General features: G+C 39.0%; 1 protein-coding gene across 3 annotated transcripts in view; it reads right to left on the reverse strand.

Annotated features, from left to right (window-relative positions):
- The window catches only part of LOC145994951 (maternal embryonic leucine zipper kinase-like), a 325396-nt gene that overhangs the window by 292214 nt on the left and 7837 nt on the right, over positions 1–25345 (reverse strand). The window lies entirely within an intron of this gene.

Here is a 25345-nt window from a genome sequence, read left to right on the forward strand (position 1 = left end):
GAAATCACTCTATGTACTTCTTTGATGAACATTTAAAAATTCTTAAAGAGCCTCACGATATTTACAGAGAATATTGTTTTTTTTCTAATTTTATACTTTATTCCTTGTACTGATTACTTTTTTGTCATTCATAATAACTGATACTAGGCAGAATAGGAATGAATAAACCTTAAAAAGCAGCAAATTTACTTATTTAATCTTTACATATTTTGGTGATTGTTCCATTTTATTTACCCAGGAAAATTGGTCTATTACAAAGTTATGCAAGGTAAAAAAAAGTAAAGTGCTCCCCTGTGCTTTGCACCATGTCATGAAAGCATATAGGGGGTCTGGAGTTAGGGCCCCACACTTTCTTGATCATAGCCGAAGGTGATCACAAAGTTGTGCAAGAGCTTGGGAAAATAATAACAAGTTAGCTGGTGATACAAAAATAAATTTGAAGTCAATAAATTATAAACTGAGCCATGCAACATTGAAAAAAGTGTCACTATTCATTACAACAGAGAATTTAAAATATTAAATAAAAAAAGTAGAGAAAACAACTATTTTAATGTGCAATAAAGTAACAAAAATAAAATCCAATAGTTTTAACCAACCATTTTAGCTAGTTATGATAGAGAGTTCTTATTTTTAACTAGCTGATTGCCTGGCGTTGCCCGAGGAGGGAGGGAGAGAGAGAGAGAGAGAAGAAATAGAGAGTTGAACGGCATTGGGAGTGTCACTATTCATCTTAGTGATCCTAAAAACTATGGATTCCACACTAATATCGGTTGTTTTCAATTATTTTTACAAGTCACCCCCTTCCCACCCCCCACACCCTGAGGGTGCCAGGGGTGTCTTACCCCCACAGTATTTCTTTCCAGATTGTAAGTGATATCTGTTGAAATTGGTCGAGGATAGCAATATCGCACCTTCTGTGTAGGCAACCAACTTCGACATGCTGTGTTGCAGGAAGCATAACTTGCAGGATATTACACAAAAATGCCACGCAACAGAATGCTATTTTATGTCCCCTTCCCAGCCCCACCCTAGGGGTACCGGGGGTGTCTTACCCCCACAGTATTTCTTTTGAGATTGCAACTGATACGTGTACCAAGTTTAGTTGAAATCGCTCCAGGCGAGAAAACAAACAAATACACACATATACACACATACATCCATATATAAAATAAATAGAGATATCTTTAATTGAAGTACCAGTAGCAGAGTGGTTTGCACATTGTGCTACGATGCTGGGTCCGAATCTCGGCCTGAGCATGGATGTTTGTGAGTGTCCATTCATCAATTTCATCATATCATCACTCATACCCATCTTCGTAATTAGCCAAAAGTGGCACAAAAGTGAAGTAAAATAAAGCAAATCAATGAAGTAACAGTAAGTATTTTAAATAATACACAGAATCAGATGGTTCAGCTGTATCGGTTTCTGATTACTAGAAGAATAATGGTTCCTCAACAATTTTTTAAAAAATTCTATGTTAGTGGTAAAATGTAGGGTGTCTGACTGCTCTGGAGACCTGGGTTCGATTCCCAGGATAGGTAATCTAAGGTCAGAATTATTCCGGGCATCTCCCCACATAAAGCAGCTCTGAGGCTCACCCAGCATCAAATCAATGGTTACCTGGAGGCAACCCTGGAGGGTAAAGGCAGCTGGAGCATGATGCTGATCACATCACCTTCAAAATTGCCGAGATCGAGAACGTGTGAGGCCTTAGCCCCACATTCCTAAATGAGCCTTCATGAAATGGTGCTATGTGCATGGGGAACTTTACCTCTACCTTTTCCCCTTCCCAGGTTGGCAAATCTGGCGGTAGTTTTTGGAGTGTAAGTAAAAGCTTTCATATTGTGCACTTGATTTGACAAAGTCAAAGTGGGCTGCCGTTCCTGCATGTTTAAGCTTGTCCAGCCTGAAATGCACTTTTCTTCACGAAATTTCTCAGTTTTGTCTTTGATACTAAGGGCATGCAGGACAGTCTCCCCCTGTCTTTTCCCTCCGAGTCAGAGTTGCTTAGCTCTCTTGGAGCCATATCTGGCTCTTTCGTGCACTCGTTTGGCTGTGAACTGGGGCACCCGGCCCCGTGCCTCACTATGATACTATCACTGGTTCCAGCCCACATACACCAACTTTTGCCATGATTATACATTTTGCACCTGACATGATATTGTTATATATATATATATATATATATATATATATATATATATATATATATATATATATATATTGGCTGCATCGCTCCACCCCTCTTATATCCCCAGATACTTTCTTTTATAGCACCATGTTGACGTGAAATTGGTATAATATTGTTATCAGGAAATCCTTTATTTTCGATTTCATACTATCATGAGATGGGTGATGCCGCCGGATCTAGATGGTGAAAACTAAGAATAAATTGTCATCAATTTACAGTTAATGGTAATAGCAGCTATGAAGATAGCTCTCCGTCTTAGTCATGAAAAAACCAATGTAAGTCTTAATGATCTCAAATTATGCTTTTCTCAATACAGGATGGAATGCTGAGTAGGGCTGAAGTAGTCGAAAGGAAATTTGATGTTCTAGCTTGTAGATTGGATTCGGATGGAAAAGGGTGTGCACGAAGCTATAGCTCAATTTGAAGTTGAAGATACTAAGCAAATAAAAGATCTGAAACAGCATTTAGTAGAGAAAGTAAGGGAAAGTCTCGATACAAAGATATGGGAAATTTCTCAACTTGCAGTCAAGTCACTTGAACAAGACCAAATTGGTAGACATGAACCAAAGTCGTTTGAGAAGGCAGTTCCTTCAACAGTTTCATCAAAGCTCGAAGTTCCGTCTCGATATATTGAGGGTGGGGCTTCAATGGATAACCAGGGTTATGGGGAGGCCTTGACCTCTTTGAAAGCATTGGCAAGTTGCCTTGATAAATTCAGTGATACTTTGGAGTCATTCCATGCGAAATCAACACAGCCCCCAACCTGACCATCTCCGATTTTCATGAAATTTGGGGAGTTGAAACTATGCATGGAACTTAGTAATTATGAAAATTTTTAGTTTCGTGCGTCTTGTAATTGTTAAATTATTCAAGGTCAAAGTTAGCAGAAATTGCCCTTTTTGAGCCCGCTTAGCTATACTAAATGTGCTGTAACTCCGCCACTATTTCGTCTAGGAAGCTCAAATCAAGCTTATTGTACAGGGAATTGAACAAGCTTTCCAGTGATATATAACAAGTCCACCTTTGGATAAAAATATAATTTTGTCACGTGACCTTGACCTTTGACCTTGAATATCTCAAAACATGTTATCACCAAAAATCGTGAAAAAAATATATTTGGTCCCTCATGCCATACTATAAAAGATATCAAAAAATCATCTGGGACTACAATGGGATCAGAATATACAAAGTAATATGTGTAACTATGTGACTGATAAAAGCCTCATTTCATGAACTATGCCGAGTCAAAAGTCCTTTAATACCCCCTACAAAATGAAAAGGAGTATTCCTGGTGATGAAAGTAATAGGTTAGGCACAGGGAGATCTCTACTTGTGTGTGTCAAGCGCAGGTCCGGCATATTGTTGACCGCCATATTGAATTCAATGCAAAAATTTTAAAGGAATGGGGATGATGTGATATATCAAATCAGGCTAGAATTTCACGAGAAATGAAGCAGCGAAGGTTTCTCCAACTTTTTTTTAGGCAGCAAAACGTTATACGCATATCTTTCACTTACGATATATGCACATTATAGTGTTTTCAATATTCCTGTGAGCACACTCGTTGACGTCTCTCACACTCACATAGAACATTTGGCAATGTAGCAGGTGCAACATCATCGCAAGCAGCAACTATGCCTTTTCTCAGATGGTCAATACCAGGGACTTTTAGTGCATGCACCATTCTCTTCAAATGTTTCTGAAGGTAAAAGTCCTCCTAAGATGTTAGATCTGGGGAATGTGCAGGCCTTATAATTGATCCCCGTCTGCCCATCAATCTACCTAGAAATTTACCATGAAGAAATTGCCAAAATGTTCACATAGTGTAGTCACACACTGTCCTGTTTCAAAACTCTGGAAAAGTGCCATATCCAGTAAGCAAGAAGCCCTCACCATTTAAGGTTCCGTTGTTGAATATGGACCAACCATTCCCGTTCTCCATACACTATACCACTCATTAGCTTACAAGCAACAACCATTCGGCTGGGATTGTCTACTGTAGATTATCAAATCACAGGTATTGCATATAATTTTTATTAACTTTACCGTGAACATAAAAATTAACCTCGTCAATGAAGAATTTTTCATTCCAAAGGAAGTGTCACGTAATTGTTTGAGATAGTTTTCCCAATATTCTCCACTATTCAAGTATTTGGTGAATGTTGCTGATTAAAATTATATGCAATGGTGCGTATACTTCTTTCTCTCCCAAGATGTCAGCGTGATCTCGACGAGTTCCTAACACGTTAGGAGCATTCTCAATACTTTGTTTTTAACAACTCGTAAAGGAGAAAATGGTTACAAGCATACAGTAATAACTTTTTGTTGGTTAAAGATACTTTGGAAAAACCTTCGCAGTTTCATTTCTCGCGAAGTTCTAGCCTGATTTGTATATCACATCACCCCCTTTACTTTGAAATGTTTGCGTTGAATTCAATATGGCGGTCAACAATGTGCCAGACCTGCGCTAGACACACACACAGCTAGGAATCTCCCTGTGCCTATCCTACGAGTATTTCTCTCATGACCAGGATACCTCCTTTAAATTTTGTAGGGGGTATTAAAGGACTTTTGACTCGTCATAGTTCATGTAATGAGTATTTTATCAATCACATAGTTACACATATTATTTTGTATCTTCTGATCCCATTGCAGTCCCAGAATGATTTTTTGATATGTTTTAGAGTATGGCATGACGGACCAAATATATTTTTTTGAGGATTTTCGGTGATGACATGTTTTGAGATATTCAAAGTCAAAGGTCAAGGTCACGTGACAAAATTATATTTTTATCCAAAGGTGGACTTGTTATATATCACTGGAAAGCTTGTTCAATTCCCTGTACAATAAGCTTGATTTGAGCTTCCTAGACGAAATAGTGGCGGAGTTACAGCACATTTAGTATAGCTAAGCGGGCTCAAAAAGGGCAATTTCTGCTAACTTTGACCTTGAATAATTTAACAATTACAAGACGCACGAAACTAAAAATTTTCATAATTACTAAGTTCCATGCATAGTTTCAACTCCCCAAATTTCATGAAAATCGGAGATGGTCAGGTTGGAAATTGCACATATCTGTGTTGATTTGGCATGGAATGACTCTTTGTCTAGTTGGTTGGACATGAAATCTCCTCGGGCCATTGGTTGTAAACAAATAGAAAGTAAGTGTATAGCATGAAAGAGTCACTCTCAGGATAGAAAGGGGCAGGGAAGGTTAATGGATAAATCTACCTCTACTGAATTTTCTGGCTTTGTGTGCACAGGTATTCCTCGTAAAGGGAACTTACACGAACATAACGTTTGTAAAAGTACTTACCCTTCCGTTTCAGAAATTGTTGCACAGGATGTTAGCAAAGTTCTTCAACCAATGAGAGCAGACTTTATGAAGCATGATCAAGTTCAGGGTGGGAATGAAAAACAAATTTCAATTAAAGAGTCGTCTTGTGATCAGTTAGTGGGGAAATTGATGCAGTTGAATCAGTAGCGTACGCAGGATTTCATCAAGGGGGGGTTATTTCAAAAACATTCTACAAATTCACATTACCATTGTTTTATTATACTTTAATTAATTAATAATAATACTTACAATTAATTAATTAGTTTAATTACTACTAATGCAGCTGCTGTTGCTACTTATATCACTACTATTATTAAGTAATATATTTATGAAAGCAATAGAACAAAATTACCTTTTTTTTGTTTTTTTGTTACGAAATAATTGTCTAGTCAACTGTTATTTGTATATGATAGGTGAGACATTCGAAGTGTGAAGAAAATCCATAAAAACAAGCAAATATATTAAATTTATTGAAATAGTCTAGTCTGACAACCTCGTGGGAGATCCGGGTTCGATTCCAGGAGTTGGTTGGAATTTATCCAGCCTTGTCTCTGCACCCAGCCTCATATCAATGGGTACCTGAGAGCAACCCTGGGGGATAAAGGCTGCCAGAGCATGGTGCTGATCACATCCCTGCAAAATGGCCGAGATCGAGAATGTGTGGGTCCCAGCACACCACATGTGTCTTCATGGCACGGTGCTATATGCACGGGAAAATTTACAATACCTTTACCTATGGAACTCACCCAGGATGATGATGAGGCGCGAGAATACATATTACCAAATTCCACTGAGTCTATGTTTTCGTTCAAAAATAATTTTATAGACATTCCAACTTGTTTATCACTTCTAGGTGATTCACAAAACACTTCTTCAACATTATTTAATGATGTGGACGTAGACTCAGCATCACTTGAGAGTTCACAAGGGGATGCGAAATCAGCACCGGGAAGAACGTTTGTAATAACGTCGGCACACTGCGACGAAGCAAGGAATTTTCACAATTCTCGCGAGAGACTGCGCGACTTTTTGCAAAATTGAACTTTGTGGCCGCTTAGATTGTGTTTGGAATGTTGTTTTTCTCCATGCTGCATTGGAATAATAATTCAAATTATTATTAGTATTATTATTATTATTATTACTGTCGCAGATCTTTGACTGTGATAAATTAGCCATTTTTAATTTTTTCTACATTTTCCATAAGATTTCAAAAGCTCAAGGGGGGGGGTTTAAACCCGGTAACCCCCCCCCCCTTGCGTACGCCACTGAGTTGAATGATGGCATCTCTGACAACTCTGGCGATGACTCTGAACATATTTTGACAGTTGTAACTCCAGATACTTTTGCTGAAAAATCCAATACTCTGGGGCTTCTACTACTCACGAAAGACGTTGAAAATATACAAATAAGTGATACTGGGTACATCAAAAGTATCGTGGGTTCCGGTCATGAAATATTGTGATGAGTTTGGCAGGGTATATCCAAATATCATACTAGAAACTTCTGAAGAGGGTCACTTTATAATGACTGGTCATTTTCTGCTAGGGGAATCTTCAGTTCGTGCTCCTTCGGAGTACCCGGAGTGGTGTCCAAAAAGTTCGGATATACCAGGACATGACATTATTTGTTTAAAAAACAAGTCAAAGGGCCCATTGCAGTTTGGTCATCCAATAGATATTGTTGTGATGGAAAGTGAAGGCACTTTGAAAGATGAGTGCACCAAAGTCTTCTCTAGCACAATGCCCAGGCATAAATTAGGGAAACGTAAAGGGTTTAAGATGAAGTCATCCAATAAAAAAGGATCTACTAAAAGGCCATCGTTCACTAATTCAGTTTCCAATGGGAAAGTAAATCACATCATAGTCATGGGAGGAAAATAAATATATAACTTTGTGACCCAAAAAGATCTAGGTGTTATCATAGATGAAAAACTGAACTTTAAGGAACACATCGCAGCTACAACTAAAAGTGCAATGCACCTCTTAGGCCTTCTCTACAGATTCACTGAAATTGATACTCCAACTTCTCTTAGCCTATTTTTCAAGTCATTCATTTCTCCGATTCTCGAATACTGCTCTCCAGTCTGGGCCATGGCTTCCAATACAAATCTTTCTAGCATGGATTCAGTCCTCAGCTTCTTTACCGCCATTGTTTGTCATAGAATTCCTTCTCTGCGGCATCTTCAGAAATCTGACATCCTGACTACTTTCAACATCCAGTTACTGCAGACCCGAAGCAATATGGCTGATATGAAATTTTTCTATAAAATCATCAATGGAAAATTAAGATCTGAATTTCTGCTTACAGAATTCAACTTCAGAGTTCCCTCTCGATCGACCCGAAACACTGAATTGTTCCACAACTCTACCGCTAGGCTTTCCCTTATACAGCACGCTCTATTCCACAGGCTGCCCCAATTCTATAATAAACTACCCACAAACATAAGACATTTTTGCCCCTGAAAGTATTTTGCAATTGTCCCTAAAAATGAATATGTAAATCTTCTTGTTTCCTTGTTTATGTCTTATGTTTATATTTACCCTTTCTTGTTTTTACCTAAAACCATCTTGACTTGTTCTTGTTATTTGTTAGAGTTTTCAGTGTAAAATGGCCTTAAAAGTGCTGAATCTGAAACTTGGAAAAAATAAATAAATAAGAATTCTAGTACGACACTCGGTTTTCTACCATTCAGCACTTTTTGTATTAAGACTGTATTCCTGATAATATACCTGTTTTCATGTCATAAGAAAATGGCAAGAGCAACATGTAATCGTAGGGGATTACTTGATTCCTGTACCGTGCATGGTGCATCGAGTAATCAACAATTATTTGTAATTTGACTACATCGTATTGTATTTAGTGTATGTCAGGCACATATCCAGAGGGGGGGCTCAGGGGGCTTGAGCCCCCTCCGAAATTTTTCGATTTACACTAGATAAAATGAGGTTTTTGGCTTGTGTGTGTGAAATAAAATATTGTGATTATAATTTAAGGAGAAATATAATTATCGAGGAAAGGCAGAGAATGTTCTAGAACCCTGAGTGATAACCCTGTTATTGATAATATTGTATGTAAACTTTTCTTGCTCTTTCGGTGTTTTCGCAACGAACTTGAGCATTGTTTAAAAATTTGTCAGCATTTGGAAGTTGCACAACAAAGCACTGTTGAAAGTAGCGCCATGAGTCGGGCGATTCATTGAATTACTACAAAAAAAGTGCGGAATATTCCAGAATATAATATGGACATAAATACGCGGATTCAATTTCACCGTTGGTCTGTACAACAGAATAATTCAATAAGACTTCACGAGTAAGTGTGACGGTCGATTAGTGATCAGTCAGTGTCCATTGACAGTTTTATAAGATGTAGAGATTCGGGGGGAGGAGAGGGGGAAGAGGACTAGTGACACATTTTCCTGGGAAGTGCTGAAGTCTACCACTAGTACAAGTTCGGGTCCAAAGCTGAAGACATTGCCGACAGTGTAGTGCTAGTTTCGGGTCATGAGCCGAAGAGATCGAAGGTCTCTAAAGTAAATATTTCAGCAGTAATGGGCATTGGAGCATCATTTTTTTTTTAAAAAAAAAAGGAAAGAAGCTTCGCAGATCGACTGAAAATCTATGTTTTGAGTGACGATTTATTAGTGACCGGACCAAGTTTCGTGTATGCAGTCCGAGAGTTTCGTGGGTTTAAAAAGGACTTTTAAGTCAACTGTTTTGGAAAAACACTCAAACACTAACTACCACAAAAGGGCAGCCATGAAGATCGAAAATTTTATGAATGTCGAAAAGAGAAAGCAAGAAGATGTTTCATATATGGAAATTTTAGCGGAAAAAGCAAGCTCGACCAAGACTCCAAAACCAGGTCAGATTTAGGAGACAGTTGCTCTCCATTTTTGGCCCCGTGCTATGGCTCTTTAATACTAACCTTTGTCTTCCAAGAGCAATTAAACTTTTCTTGCCCCCTCCCCCCCCCCCATCGTTTTGGAACTGAATCGCCACCATCGACCTTAAACCTTGCGAGGTTCTATCTATACCCCTGTAAAAAAATGATGTTTAGCCCCCCCCCGAAAAGAATTTCTGGATACGTGCCTGGTGTATGTACATATTTAATATTCATTTTGCAATAAGTAAACCTTGTTCTCAGAAAAAGAAATGTTGATGTGGGATGTAGTTGGCGTTCAGCGTTTGATGGGCAGGAGTCCATACCTGATAGTCTTTGGCAACAGGTTGACCTTTGTTGGGGTGTAGTGTTTTCAAGGGATTCAAGTTGTCTTCTACTGCATGTGGGATTTATACATTCATACATGTTTTGAAAGCAGTTCATGAGGAACTTATCGTAAACTACATAATAACCAAAGTTGTGTCATGAGTTTATTTTGTTTGAATTGTCTCACCTCACTCATAGGGTAGTGAGGGTGATGTCATTGTCAAAGGGGACATTGATGCTAGTAAAGGGCTAATTCCAGACAGGATATAGCCACGAAACATTCAAACTCTAGCATTGTGTATCCTTTTGTTAAGGAGTGATGCTATAAACAGGTCACGTGGTGACGTTAAGTGATGGTTAATTACTTAGCCAGTGAGCAAAGGTGAAATTATTCATTTTTGATCTGAAACTGCAGGACAACGAGAATTCATGATTTAAGTACACAAAACCCAAGGTCATTAAGGTTCAATCGATATATTTATCTTGGTGCTACAACTCACCATCATTTTTCATTTATTATGTTCTCATGTAGATAACATTAAATTATGATTACGAAAATTTTATTCTAACTCACGTCATGATATTAACATAGTTTATGGTAATTGATGCTTGCGAATGATAAGATCTCAGTTTTGAAGTTGACAACTTGGGTGCGGAGTTTAATGGAAAATCTAAGAGTAGAATTTCAGTTCTAATTAGGGCACAGATGATCTTGAAGTAAAGTTTCATGAATGATATTTCTTATTGCAAGGCAGTTCCACAGAATAATTTGGGGACCAAACTAGTCGGTTATTGGCGATTAACCAAATGTTTCATTGTTGAGACATATTTTTGAGTTCATAAGGAACATTATATAGACATGTATACCTCAAGGGGAGGGTCACATTCTATTCGATGGAAAATTGAGGCAGATTTCATGCAATGGTGCATGGCGACGAGATCATGTTGAAGAAGGATATACGATGCCTATGATAGGATCATCCTGACATGTGATTGTCTCTGATCATCAGTTTTCAGTTTATTTTAACGATGTAATTGATGAAAATCTTCCAAAATAGATTATGAGATAGAGATAGGTAGCTGTATTCTTATATGTCCTAATAGTTACTGGTAATCTTGGAAGATACTCTTTTCGCACAACCCACACTACCATGTAAATTATATCTGGAACTTTGCTGACCTTGTTACTTAGCCGCCTCTTCATCTGAACGGGCATTCCATCAATGAGTTAATCTGCATGCTTACAGAGATATTCTGAAATATCTTCCATGGTTCTGAAAGGTACTTTCCCTACTCCAAATGTTCCACCAAAGTGATCAAAGTAAAGGATCTCGATCTTTCTTTCCGATGTGATAGAAATTGATTTTGTAAATCTCTAATTGCTTCTTTGATGAGTCTGATACATGAACGTTATCGGTCTCTGTGCTTGACAATTTTCAGCAAGGTACTGAAATTGTTTACATGAGATCTTTAAATGGAAAGTTTTCTTTGATTTGCTCTCAAATTCTGAGTAAATCTCTAGTATTTGTTTCAAGAATTATCTTGTCTGAATTATGTGGGAAGATAAATTTGAAAATTATTCCATTGAGCATTGCAATTTGTGGAAGTGTTCGAAAGAGAAATTGGTTTTTGGTTTGATAAGCTCTTAGGAATGGGATTAAAGGATATAGAAGATATCAAGCCTGAGCTGATGCAACAATGCAAGCAAGGGAATCCCGGGAGAATGGGTCCAGGACAAGAAGGGAACTAAAGGGATTAAGGGCTTTCAAATCTGGGTGAGTCAAGTATAGATAAGCCAGCGGCGGGCCATATGGTCTTGCGGCGGACTGGCACACAGGATGGATGCCTGCCTTCCCAAGTTTTCCGATTCTGGATCATTAACAGTATAGTTCGCTTAGGATACACATGAAACTATTCCTGTCTGTGAAGAATCTAGAAGGGGTAATGCAATGAGAAATATCTATTTGTACACATTGTAAAAATGAGTGTTTTTTGTCTATGTGTGTGGTTATGAGTGTTATGATATTGTCCTTTATTATGTATAGAGTATATGTTCATATGTATTTTGTGAAGTGTTGTGTGGGGTTCAGCCCAGGTTGGGTGCCATTTATGATTATAGATTGCCATAATACCTTTTGTCAAATCAAATGTTAACATAAATCGTATGTATTATGTCCATTTGGTTGTACAAATCTTTCACGAGCTTTCATGCCCATTCAGTTTGCATGATCGTCGGTAGATGTCCTCAGCATACAGACTGCTAACTCAAAGGGTTGAAAGTTTCACGTAATCAACACGAGATGTCTTAGGAGCGAGTCAGCTGATTGAGCGAGAATAAAGAACGTGGGAGAGTGTCGAAATTAGGTCAATGGATGCCTGATGTGGCATTGGAAGTGCAGATGATAATTTTGCACGTTTGCAGGAAGTTTTGCATCACTCGATGGATAAATGATTATTCAGTCTGACGGGTACTTGGAGTGTTAAGTATCAGCTACAAAGAATTGAGGAAGCAGGTCTTCGCTGCCGAGTTCGCAAGAGAAAAAGGTGAACCTGGGATTCTGGTTGCCTTGCAAAGTCACTGGCCAGGAAGGTAGTTTTTTTCCTTCTGGAATATTGTTGCCGGAATGCACCCTGAAGAAACGCAGTAAGTTGAAATTTCATTACCACAATTTGATACGGAATTACAAGTGAACTTGGTGCAATTTCGTTGTTGCTTGCAGACATAGCGCTGCAGAAAGGGTATAGGGAAGAACAAAATGGGTGACGCCGCCATCTTTAATAAAAAGTGATTCTCTAGTGATCTCATCAATATAACAAGAATTCCCGTGTGTTACGAAGGTGCACATTGATCAAAATGAGTTGTTAGATAAAGTCCACGCGTTCATTATATCCCCAGTGGTTAACACAGGGAGTGGTACTCTTTGTTAAAAGAAACACCCAAGCTGGCAGTTTTCTCTTAAAGTAGAAGCAAACAAACTGGAGTAGGAAAGCAATATTGCCAAACTGAAAAAGAGATAAAGAGGAACAGCAGAAGGAAATGGTAAAGAAAAAAGAAAGAGAAACAAAATTAAAGAATATGGAAAGAGAAAAAAATACAGATAAAGATTAAAAATGAAGTGTTTAAGTGTATTATCGAAAGGGGGGGGGGGAGAAATATCCAACTCTAACATATTAGGCCTTAATTGACATGAGGGTTCTGGGGGGATTCTGAATTAAGTGTGGGGGGGGGGTCTTACATTATGGCTGGTATTTTAGTTAGAGGGGGCTTGAACATTAAATTGAGGGGGTATCTAATTCTTGTGTATTACTATTGTCTTAGACTGTTGAGGAAATTCTGGTGTGGAGACTGGAATTAATTTTTTTGGAGGAGGCAATGCTGTCTAAAATTAGCATGGAAATTTTGGTTGTAGGATTGAGTATTACATTTAAAGGAGAAAATAGGAAGCTCTTGATAAAGTGTTAAATCTTAGATTGTCGAGAGATTTCTGTAGTGGAGAGAGAGTTCGAACATTAAATTTTGGAGACTGTATTTAGCAATATTGTATCTACATTTTTTCGACCCCAAACGTGCCAAAATAGAAGCTGGAAAAGACTAAATACCTCAGGACCCTAAGAAAGTATTGACACCCCATTAAATTAATATTCTTGAAAGCCTGCAAAGAAATGGATGTAAACATTTTCTTGCTCGCTTCACTCGCAATCATGTGTTGCGAGAATGCATGTTTGGCACTTTACTGAGGTGAATGAAGTTTTATACTATAGCTGCATTACAAGACATAAGTGATATTCTTGATATTCATTAATAACATCACTTCTTAAAATATAATGCTTAGTGTTGGTAGGTATACTGCTTAATTTAAAGCAGGTGCATCATTTGGGACAAAAATATATCGAATCCGCATTTCTAACTTGTCACAGGAAAATTTTAAATTTGCACTGAAGATAAAGTCCAAGTAATTATTGTTATGGATTATGATTTGTTACTAAAATAATTATATTTACCCCAGGAATATGAGGGGTGGGGGTGAGTTCTTTGAAAGAGGAACCCTGTCTCGTGAAACAAAAAATTGAATCTGCTGGAGCATAATATTTGGTTTCCCAAGGTTGAATTATTCTATCTTTATCTTAAGTTGTATAACAATTTGTGTTAAATACTCAAATTGAGTATTATAAACCCACTCAAAAATACTATTTATATGCATATTTACATATTTTAATTTACTACATTTAACCAAACAATGTGCTAGCTTTAAGTTTTTCGAAAATCAAACAATCAAAAAATATCGACAATGTAACATGGTATTTCATTCAAATAGACATCAACTATTACACATTCATCAAAACTATTTTCGGGGGATTATGGTGAACGATTTCAAGGGTGGTCTTGAGTGATGGGCACCCCTGTTTAGGGAGGAGGGGCAGATCAAGTATAGTGTTCTGTAAAGCTAAGAAAAAGTTACTTTCGGTACAGTTGGGAGCTGAGAAGACTGCCAGTGCGGGGTGAGGTTCGGGGGTGAACGGGGAGGTAGTGTGGGGAGGGAAGCTTCGACTTGGTGTTCAATTTTTCAGTGTTGCCAGACACGCAGAAGTCCCTGTAGGAAAGGGTGAGAAGGGTGAGAATCTGATAATGGAATCGGGACTTACAGTGTGAGGTGCAGTCTGGCGTTCGGAAAAGTTCGGAACCATTCTTGAACCTCCACGGATGATGGGACATCTCAAAGACCAGCAACGGCATAGGAATTCACACTTCTTCCGTGTTTTCCGAAATGAATTTGTTTTAAAAATCGAATGAATGTTCTGGCGTGTGTGTATAAGTAAATGTATATGTATAGAGCAGACTATATATAGTAAACTGGGTCGCTGAAGGTTAACTATCAATAGAACTAACATGCAACGAAAAGAGGGAAAGCCGACTCGGGGGTTGAGCAAAGGTTTATTCAGATTTTTTTTTTTTATTTGAGGGATGTAAGTTTGTGTTTATGTGTGTGAAAAGGTATACTTAGAGCCAAAATGACCATAAATTTGTCCTTTTATAAAAATTGTGTGGGGTGTAAGCATGGACGTCCGCAGGATTCTTTCCAGGGAGGGGCAAGCAAGGTATTTTTTCCAGGGAGGGGCAAAGGACACATATTTTCATCTAAAATAGTGATGACCCCTCAAAAAACACTGTTTCAGTCTGAAATTATCATGTTTCATCAACGAATTTATAATAATTAACATAAATTACTGTGATTGAAATGAAATTATGTGTGAATTATATAATTTTTATGTACACATTCATTTTCCAGGGGGGGCTGTGGCCCCCTCTTGCCCCCCCCCCTTGCGGACGGCCATGGGTGTTAGGGCGTAGTTGGTGGATAAATCAATGGGGCCGAGACATTACAACTTCATGTTCCATAATCCGAAAGTTGCAGAAAATCGATGCTACATGCCAAAATGTAAATACAAACGAGAGAGAAAATGTACAACCCTGCATAAGTTAAAATTAATTGATCCATGTCCAGGGAAGAAGCATTAACAAGACGCTAGGAAATACGCAAAAAGCACGCACACACCCTTACTTCCTTAGTCACGTTGGAAGCAGATTGCTTTGATTTGTGAAGTTTTATTCCATTATTAGTATTGCTTTCACTTGTTACTATGTAATATGTTCCATTCATTTGCAATGCGTTTTCGTACCATGCCTTTTTTATTTATGTCGCTGCCACCCTGAAGGGAAGACGAGCTGGCTGCACACGGCGACAACAGGCAGGTGAGTTTCGCATTCCTCAGCCTTGCAGTCTTCTCAGCTCTCAACTATAGACACCCTGTCGTAATTAAATACATGTGAAGATTACGATATGGTTTGAGGGCGCGAATGATTTTTTTGGGGGGACACATGATATGATTTGGGGGTAAGCATGACATAATTTTTGTGGGGACGCATGACATGATTTTGGGGGGGAATGCGCCATTGGCTTTGAGGGGGATGGGCACCTCTGCTCTCCATGAAGGAAATAATATCCTGCAGTTTTGTCTTCATACTTGGGATTTTCACTAGCAGCCGTGAGTGATAACTTGCATTATGCAAAGTCTAAGAAAGACTAAAAGCACAACACTATAACAAAGCAACAAAACAGCACCATAACACAACACAACCCCGAACGTGGTTATGGTGCAAAAATGACGAGAGGCACCTTACAACTACAAGAAATGTAAAGAAAATGTGGCAACATCGTCTGAGTGCACGTGCTTATCGGGAGCAGTTTGGCTATTGTTAGCTATTGTTGCCAGTGTTAAGTTTCATGAAAGGGTTGCCAATGGGGACATAATAAACACGCGGACTTTATATATGGGTTGATTTAATGAGGAATAATTGACATTTTTCAATAAAGGTTGCTTCTGCACAATTTAATGTTCATGCGACGCAGATTCTTGTATACCTCATTTTTGCAACCTAATGTAAACGAGTGAATTTGTTGCCTCGCAATATCACTTTTGCAGAATGGAAATCGAACCAGTTTTCTTCGGGTCCATAAATTAAATAGGACTACATATGTAAATGTCATTTATTTATGTATATTTGAACATAAAAATGATCTGTGGTTTGGCTAAGCATTTGTGAATTATATTGCATGTATGATCTCAATGGCATTGAGAGGTAAGTTTTACTCAAACTATTGTGTTCTATATAGCACAAATCTGAGTACTGTTGCAATAGCTTGGTTAGCGTTGCATTAAAATTAAAGTAAGAAATTCAGAGGTGCACCATAACGTAATTCTATTGCAAACAAGCGCAATTGCTTTACAATAAATTTCTTAAATTAATAATAGTTTTTCTTGTATGTACGCATTGCTTGCGTTGTAGAATTATTTTCTTGTAGTTTACGATTGTTACAAGATGTTATATTATTATTATTGATGAAGGAAGCGTGTGTTCTCCTGAAACGTCACAACGAAAAACTGTTTTCTTATGCTTGTAATAACCGTAAACTACAAGAAAATAATTCTTAAATCAAGTTCATTCAATTTGAAATAAAATAACACTTGGGTATAATGCCACGTGACTGGTAGTAAATGTACACTCAAGAGCATAATATTCTGGGGTACATGTTAAGGTAACAAAACAAATTATATCTGCTTTATTTTGAGTATGCCAGTGTACATATTTCAGCATAATATTTTCACTTGTTCTTTTTTTATGTTGAATTATAATAAACAATATTACTTCTCTGTACAGTTGAGTGCATAATTCACATGTTTCAACCTGTGGTGTTTTCAGTTGATGTTATTATATGCTAATTTGTGAGTTCTTTACAGCGGGGAATTCTCATGAGTATCCTGGGCTTGAATAATCATTAATGAATAAAGGCAGGAAAGCCTCACCATTTGCATAACCTACTAGGGGCAAACTCACAAAATTGGTAATACAAAGGCTATCGCAGAGAAGGTGAGACTAATTCCTGTATAGGAAAACAGTGACCTCCATTGGCTAACAAATGTACTAGGGTGTAAATTTGGTTCATTATCTGCCGATTGAGACCAAAATGAGCTCAATAGGTCAAAAAGTCGTGACTGCGTAGCAGTTAAAAGATAAGCATGTACATGGACCCCTCCAAGAATCATGAAAATGAAACAAAAAAATTACAAACCACAAAATTTTTATTCAGAATCAGCCATATCGAATAGACGTACATCTTTTTCAAAATAGGCACCATTGACAGATAAGCAAGCGTCCATACACTCCTGCCACTTTGTGAATGTCTTTGAAAATTCATCATCAGGTAGCGAACTGAAGAAAACTTGCGCTGCAGTGATCACTTCTTTGTTCGTCATGAAATGACGACCACGTAAAGCGGCCTTTAAGTGAAAATAGCCAAAAGTCGCAGGGTGCAAAGTCCTGGCTGTATGTTGGATGCAGGAAAATTTCTATTTTTCTCTTCGTCGGGCAATCCTGAAAAGCCCGCACGGTATGCGGGCGTGCGTTATTTTGGTGCAATATGAAGGAGTTCTTCAAATGCGGCCTCTTTTTTGCTACGTGCTGGTACAGTCTCTCAATGACTCCTTGGTAATACTGTGGCTCTACTCAGTCTTGTCTTGTGCGGCACATGCCTGTTGAAACATTGCATATGTTTCCGCAGCACTTTTCCCTAAACTCCAACAAAATGTTATGGCATGTTGCTGTTCATCTTGAATACTCATCGCGAAAAGCAATGTTATACACAAAAACCTGGAGGGGTAAACGAAACACGTTCCACGTAAATCAACACAGCTGCTCACTAACATGGTTTCGTAACATGTGACAACTTGCTACGGAAACAGAATGAGTCATCCTACACGACGCGACTAGTGCCGAAACCATAGGCAGTGTTGCCAAGCCAGGAAAAAATCTGTCTCACCTTCTCTGCGACAGCCTTTGTAATTCCAGTTACGGGAATTTCTCTGGATTACTTTTGAATATCCTAATAGTGGGAAGTGGGAAAAAGGGTGCTTGCTCCATTTAATCGCATTTTCGGGATATACAGGGTGTTCTCAAAATTATGGGTCATCTTTGAATTTATAAAGTCCACTTAAAATAAACACTTTAGTGATTCGAGGGGAAATATAGTTTATGTGAAAGTTAGCATGTTCCTGTAGAGTTGTAATCCTCCAGTCTGTGCTCCTAGGGCTGTCGAGGGAGACATACAAGAACTAAAGAAAGAGAGGAAAACTGGAAGTTTGGTTGGTTTGGGTAGGTCGGCATTTGGATTGGGGTTTCTTGTAACTTCTGGGGGTCTGGGGTTTACCTTGCCACCAGGGTATCGTCTCACAGCACCCCACCCCATTGACAACTAGCATTACTCTAGGAAGCACTTCGTAAATCTAGCTCCTTGTAAGTTTTAACTCCATTTAAGGTGAAATTTAGCTCTTTTATGCGGACCAGGTTTGGCAACACTGCCAGGAGGCAAGAAGAAATGCATTGGGCATATGGGAGTATAATTTGATTTATCTTGGAAATATCAAACTTCCGATGGAATACCTAGAAAATGATATCAACGGGAAGAGGGCAGTTTGAAGAAGTGATTGTCAAGCAGAAAAGTTGAAACTCGAATACATGGGATTCCGAAAATATTTATTCTTCATATTTTTCAAATATCGTGTCACAGCTTAATAATCAACATAAAAAAATGCTTCACTTGCAAGATGGAGAGAAATTCACTCTCTTGATACAGCCAGGTCATTTTTTTAGTAGCAGTGCCCATTCGGGGGATATTGAAATACATACACAATTGGTGCGTAACTGTAAATCCTCCCCTTAACAAGAGAGGATGTTGCATTCCCATCCCAAGGGTCTGATTGTGCAAGAAATCCAGAAGGATCTGGAGCACTCAGGAGAGGAGAGTGGACTATTCAGTGATGAATCACTGCCAGAAGCTGACTTTGTGATTCTGCTCTTATCTTCCTCATCTGAAGAGGAACAAAAGTTAGAAATACATCAAGATGCAGTGCCTGAAGTGTGAGTCAGAGTGTGCTTGAGGGGGCATTCCATGACATTTAACACACAAAATGTAAGGGTCTAGACAAGGAGATTGTATTAAAAAAATAATAATTAACTGATTCAATAGAATGATGGAGTACTTTGTGATATCTGCTAAATGAAAAATTTTGAGTAAATGACAGCTTTAATGCATGAAAAAGTATTAATGAAAGTGTGTTACGTGTGTAACACTTCAAAAATAGCCTCGTCTAGTTCACTGCACCTCTTGACTCTATCCGAACTCACACATCTAGTTGGTCACAACACCGACTCATCTACTTCGTTGATTTGGTATCTGCAGCTGCATAGTGTGTGACGTATGGTCATGTGGTGCATTGTAACTAATCAAATGAGCATTTAAAGCATCAGACATGCATTTGTTGAATCTTCTGAACTTGAACACCGCTATTCATTTACTTGGTTGAACATCATTTCCTTGCACCTGCACTGTACCTAGTATCAAAAAGTGCATCAAACAAGACACTGTAGAAAACAAAGGACTTCATTTGTGTGTGAAGCACATAGGCTACAGAAGCTAATAATTTTTGTTCATGAAATATGTGCATTGCATGCATTCACAAACATTTAAACCTTAATGTAATTGATAATTGCATTAATAATTTTCACATTGATTCAATTTGTTATTTACATGGAGTAGGACCATGAATAAATGAACGAAGTTGAAATTTTGGGTGTGTCAGCACTTAGGCTATTTTGCATGTAACGACCCTGGGTGGTTGCCATATTATATTTTGTTAACAAGGTTTGGTTAAAGAATGCATGCTAAATGTCCCTGTGAGGCATACCCTTTGTTTAAAACCAACTTGTTCTTTAAAATGTTAATATTTGTCTTTTACATAGTTAAACACATTGTTAATAATGCAGAGTTCTCCGCGACTCGTTATTAATTGTATTGTCTAAGAGCACACAGTTTTAGTTTATGTTAACACGTGCATCTAGTGATTTTTCCACTAGTGTTTTCTCAAGGTCAAACAATGATAATTTTCAGTACGGAGTTTGCAATATGTAATCAAAAAGTGAGTTGGCAACGCGTACTCGTAGTTAGATTTTCGCCGCCCATGCGCCACCGTGTCTATAAAATCCAGCGCAGCGAGACCGAAGCTCAGTTGGCTCCCGGATGTCAACTGGCAAACATCCAGGGAAAAACCGGCCATTCAGCAAGAAGCCTAGCAGCCATTCCAGAAGGAAGGAGGGAGGAAGAAAGAAGAAGAAGAGCCTAGCAGCAACCTAACTACCTGGTCTAATCGCTTTGCCCAGTGTCCGCTTGTCGGAGGTGCCGGCTGGCTACGACCAGTTCCCAGCTGTGGTTGGGGGTACCACACACATACTACTTCCTCTTACAAGGGAGCCCATGACGTCAGCAGTGATCAGCACCATAAATAAAATTGATACCCTATACTCCCCCTGGCGCCTCACTGCGAGGAATAAATTGGATGTTCCCTGACCCCCCCCCCCCCCCACTTATCTCTTTGAGACCAAAGGTGTGGTACAGGTAAATGCACATAGGGGTTACAGGTAAAGACAAGTGTGCTAACAGACATTCTTTTATGGAGATTATAATAAACCCATATATATATACAGAGTGTCCGAAAAGTCACGCAACCCGGTGTTTACGACCGTATAACGGAATAGCGAAACGGAATGAGAAGAAACGCTTTCCGCCAAGAGAATGCCCTGTATATTGGGAAAATTTAGAGAGACAAACATATGTAAGAACATGCATGTTTTAATAACAAATAAGCAAAGTGTTGCCAAAGGCGGAAAAAAAATATTTGCAAATCGTGTATATTGATGCACAGAACTCAATGAGGTAAATTATTGCAACATTTCACAATACCAACGAACAATTTGGATGGCCATCTAATGAATTTGACAGAAAAAGAACTTTGACGAAGTTTCAAAAACATTGCAGAAGGGAATAAATGGGCTGTTCCAAAAATCGATGTTTTAACAATATTACGAGGGACACTGGCAACACTGTTGGTGTCACTTGTCACTAACAGACGTGTTTCACCTCAGGCTTTCACACTAAGGCACTTTTAACGACAAAGGAGAAAGTTGGTTATTCTCGAACATATGCAATAAATTACATACACCTTGCAACCCTGAAATGTGGTTTCAATTGGATAGATATGTCAACAGCCAAAATTCCAGGCATTGGTCGACAGAAAACCCACATCAGTTGCATGAACTACCCTTGCACTCTCCGAAAATCGGTGTATGGTGTGGAATATCGCGACGTCGTATTGTGGGACTGTTATTCTTTGAGACAACAGTGGATACTGCTGTGTACGGGGATCTCATAATGCAATTCGTTGCTATCCTGGAAGAAGACGAACGTGATGTTTGGCTACAACAAGATGGAGCAACTTGCCATACATCTAATGAATCTCTTCGTATGCTGAGAGAATTTTTTGGTGATCGTCTAATATCCAAGGATTTATGGCCCAGTCGCTCGCCCGATTTAATATCTGGAGATTTTTTTCTGTGGGGTTACTTAAAGGGGAAAGTATACCAAACGGGACCCAGAACATTGGAGGAGCTGAAACGAAACATTACACAGGAAATTAATAATATCGGTGCTGCAACCCTCAGGAAGGTATCTGAGAACATGATCAAGCGAACCAACTTATGTATCCAAGAAAATGGTGGACACTTCAAACATTTGCTTTAATTTGTAGGGATACCCGCATTTCAGGGTTGCAAGGTGTATGTAATTTATTGCATATGTTCGAGAATAACCAACTTTCTCCTTTGTCCTTAAAAGTGCCTTAGTGTGATAGCCTGAGGTGAAACACATCTGTTAGTGACACGTGACAGCAACAGTGTTGCCAGTGTCCTGCGTAATATTGTGAAAACATCGATTTTTGGAACAGCCCATTTATTCCCTTCTGCAATGTTTTTGAAACTTCGTCAAAGTTCTTTTTCTGTCAAATTCATTAGATGGCCATCCAAATTGTTCGTTGGTATTGTGAAATGTTGCAATAATTTACCTCAGTGAGATCTGTGCATCAATAAACACGATTTGCAAATATTTTTTTTCCGCCTTTGGCAACATTTTGCTTATTTGTTATTAAAACATGCATGTTCTTACATATGTTTGTCTCTCTAAATTTTCCCAATATACAGGGCATTCTCTTGGCGGAAAGCGTTTCTTCTCATTCCGTTTCGCTATTCCGTTATACGGTCATAAACACCGGGTTGCGTGACTTTTCGGATACTTGAGTCTATGTTCAACGACTGGTAATAAGTTAGCATTTATGGGTAGACTTTTGCCATCCTCCTAATTGAAGTGTTTAGAGTGTGGTAATTGTGTGTAGGAGGCACCCGTACGGCGTACGTGGATAACGTGGGGCCCGATTGTGAAGACTGTAACCAGTAAGCCAGTGGAGGCCTAATAGCTACAAGGACTAGAAGGGGCTCATAAGTGTCAGTGTTAGTGTTCGTCCAAAGAATTCACGAAGGTGAAGATACAGTGTTGTGTAGTGGGAGTAACCATAGACGGTGTGCCAAAATGGAAAAGGACGTGTCCAGCATGAACTTAAGAAGCAGAGGGAGGAAAACCGTAGATGAAGAGACTGAGTTCAGATGCTGTGAGCATACCGGAGGAGAGATGGAGTCTTTCCAGTGTTGTCAATGTCTCCAGAAGTTCCATTGGAAAAGTGAGGGGCAAGAAGAGACCTCAGTGTCCACTGCAGAGTCCAGATGACAGACTTGCTCATCAATACCCTTGATGGCTTCCGGGCAAGAACCAAGCGCTCCTAGTACGACCCCATCAGACCATTGGTTATTAGAATGGCTGATGAGAGACAAAGAAGAGAAAGAAAGAGAAAGTGGAGGAAGAAGAACATAGACGAAAGGAAAGAATAGAGGAAGAGAAACAGAGAAAGAAAGATATGGCTCAATTAGAGAGAGCTAGAAAGAAAGAGATAATGGAAATATGACAAGTAGTGGAGTCCATGGAGTAGAGAAGGCTTTTTGAAAAAGAAAAAGCAGAAGAAGAAGCTAAAAAGGCACTTGAGAAAGCAGAAGAAGAAGCTAAAAAGATGCAAGAGAAAGCTGAGGAAGAAGCTAAAAGAAAACTAGAGACACAAGAATTTAAGTCTCTAATAGAGTCTCTTGAAAAGAAAAGAGAAATTGAAAAACTAGAAGCAGAAGAGAAAAGAGAAAGAGAGTTAGAAATTCTCCATGCCTTATTTCAAAGCCTAGAAGAGAGGAGACATCAAGAAGCTGAAACAAGCAGAGCAGAGTTACAGACTCTTTTCTCCCAACTTAAGACAGACCAGTTAGAAAGTCTTAGGGAGGAATTAAAGAAAATTAGAATCTCTTGTCAGCAGGAAGTAGTGAAAGTGGTGGAAGAACAATTAAGACCCTTTAGCTGTCTGGCGTTATGAAATGGTGCAAGAGCAGGAACAAATGAAGAAAAATTTAGATGCCTGTCTACAATTGGTAGCCCAGTCTACAACGGAAAGTGGAAGTGAAAAACCAGAGAGAGTTAAGCAGATAGAGGCATCAGTAGAAACCATAAGTTCAGCAGTAAAGACTCTGAGTGAGCAGGTCGTAGTTATGGAGAAGGCGGTCCAAGAACAGAAAGTAGTTGCAGAAACGGTGTCTAAAGCAACCGGGGAAAGGTGAACTCTCTTCTCGGAGAGACACAGAAACTGGAAGTATCTCTTCAGCAAGAAATACATGAGAAGACTGGGTCTATAGTCAGAAGGGTAGGCGAACTGCAAGATAAGATTGAGCGGTTGCAAATACAACCAGGAGTCAATTCAGATTTTCTCCCAGATTCCATTGAACGGGATAGAAATTTGAATCCTGAAGCACCCTCTTATGAACCTCCTACAGTGGTGCAGAACCCTTTCTATCTGGGAACCATTCAATCGGATAAGCGTAAGCGACCTAGAGAAGCAGATAGTTCCGACGAGTCACCTCCTCGGTGAAGAGCCAAATTTAAGATGCCTAGAATGGCTGAAATCGCTCACATCCCCAAGTTCAAGGGCGATACCGAAGCTCAGCCAGCAGAGAAATATCTTCGTGAGCTCAATGTAAGCTTTGAGCTCATGCAAGTACCTGACCATTACAGACTCAAATTGCTACCTAGAGTATTCACAGGTAAAGCCGAACATTGGCTGGCAGGTAACATAGACAGTTTTGTTAGCTATGCGGATTTCTGCATAAAATTTAAAGAAGAGTTTGCCTCAGAGAAGGCTAAGCAGAGACAATTAACAGCCGTAAGAAATAGAAGATATTCCCGCCAGGTACATGAAAATATGGAGAGCTTCGCTTGGAGCATTTATGCCGCCTATAGGAATTTAAGTGACAACTTCAGCGAGAGCGAAGTGCTGAATTTAATCGTAGGTCAGTTACCTTATAGAACCCAAAATCTCTGCCTTGCGCACGCTCCCAGATCAGTCGACGAATTGACCAGCTTCCTAAAGGACTTTGAAATATACGATGATCCCGACTTTTGGAGAAATAAAGAGGACTTCAAAGTTAAAGGAACAAATCCCAGGTATTCAAGTGCAGAAGGTTCCAGAGATAAGATTAGTGGATTTTTCTGGAAGCCATAGGAAGCGTGTCTTTGGCAGCAGACGTGTGGAACTGGAGATTGAAGGTATGATATTCAGAATGAAGTTTTTATATTGAGAGGTTTTGGTACAGATCTTCTTTTGGGTATGCCATTCTTGAAGCAGCACGAGGCCAAGATAAATTTCAGAACAAACTCGGTAACATTGTATTTTGGAAAAACTCCGGAAAAAGAAGCAGGGAATCCACTGGATGTTGAAATTGTACGGTACATCCAAAAGGTCCAAGAAAGGGACGACGAGTGGATGTATAAACCGGCAGACCTCAGGGAGAAGGTCGAAACTATAGACATTCTGAATTATTCCCAGAAGCAGGAGTTGCTGCAAGTGCTGAATCAATACATGGCTGTGTTCTCAGAGAAGCCCAGTACCATGGAAAGTTCAGAGTGTGAAATCCTTTTAAAAAGTACCTAACCAGTTCATCTCCCGCCATATCCTGTGCCGCTTTCGAAAAGGGCCGCTCTAGAAAAAGAACTTAGCTTGTGGAAAAGCTGGAACATTATTC

The sequence above is a fragment of the Lepisma saccharinum genome, chromosome 11 (assembly GCF_977018435.1).
Source record: "Lepisma saccharinum chromosome 11, izLepSacc3.1, whole genome shotgun sequence".
In the NCBI taxonomy this organism is placed as follows: Eukaryota; Metazoa; Arthropoda; class Insecta; order Zygentoma; family Lepismatidae; genus Lepisma; species Lepisma saccharinum.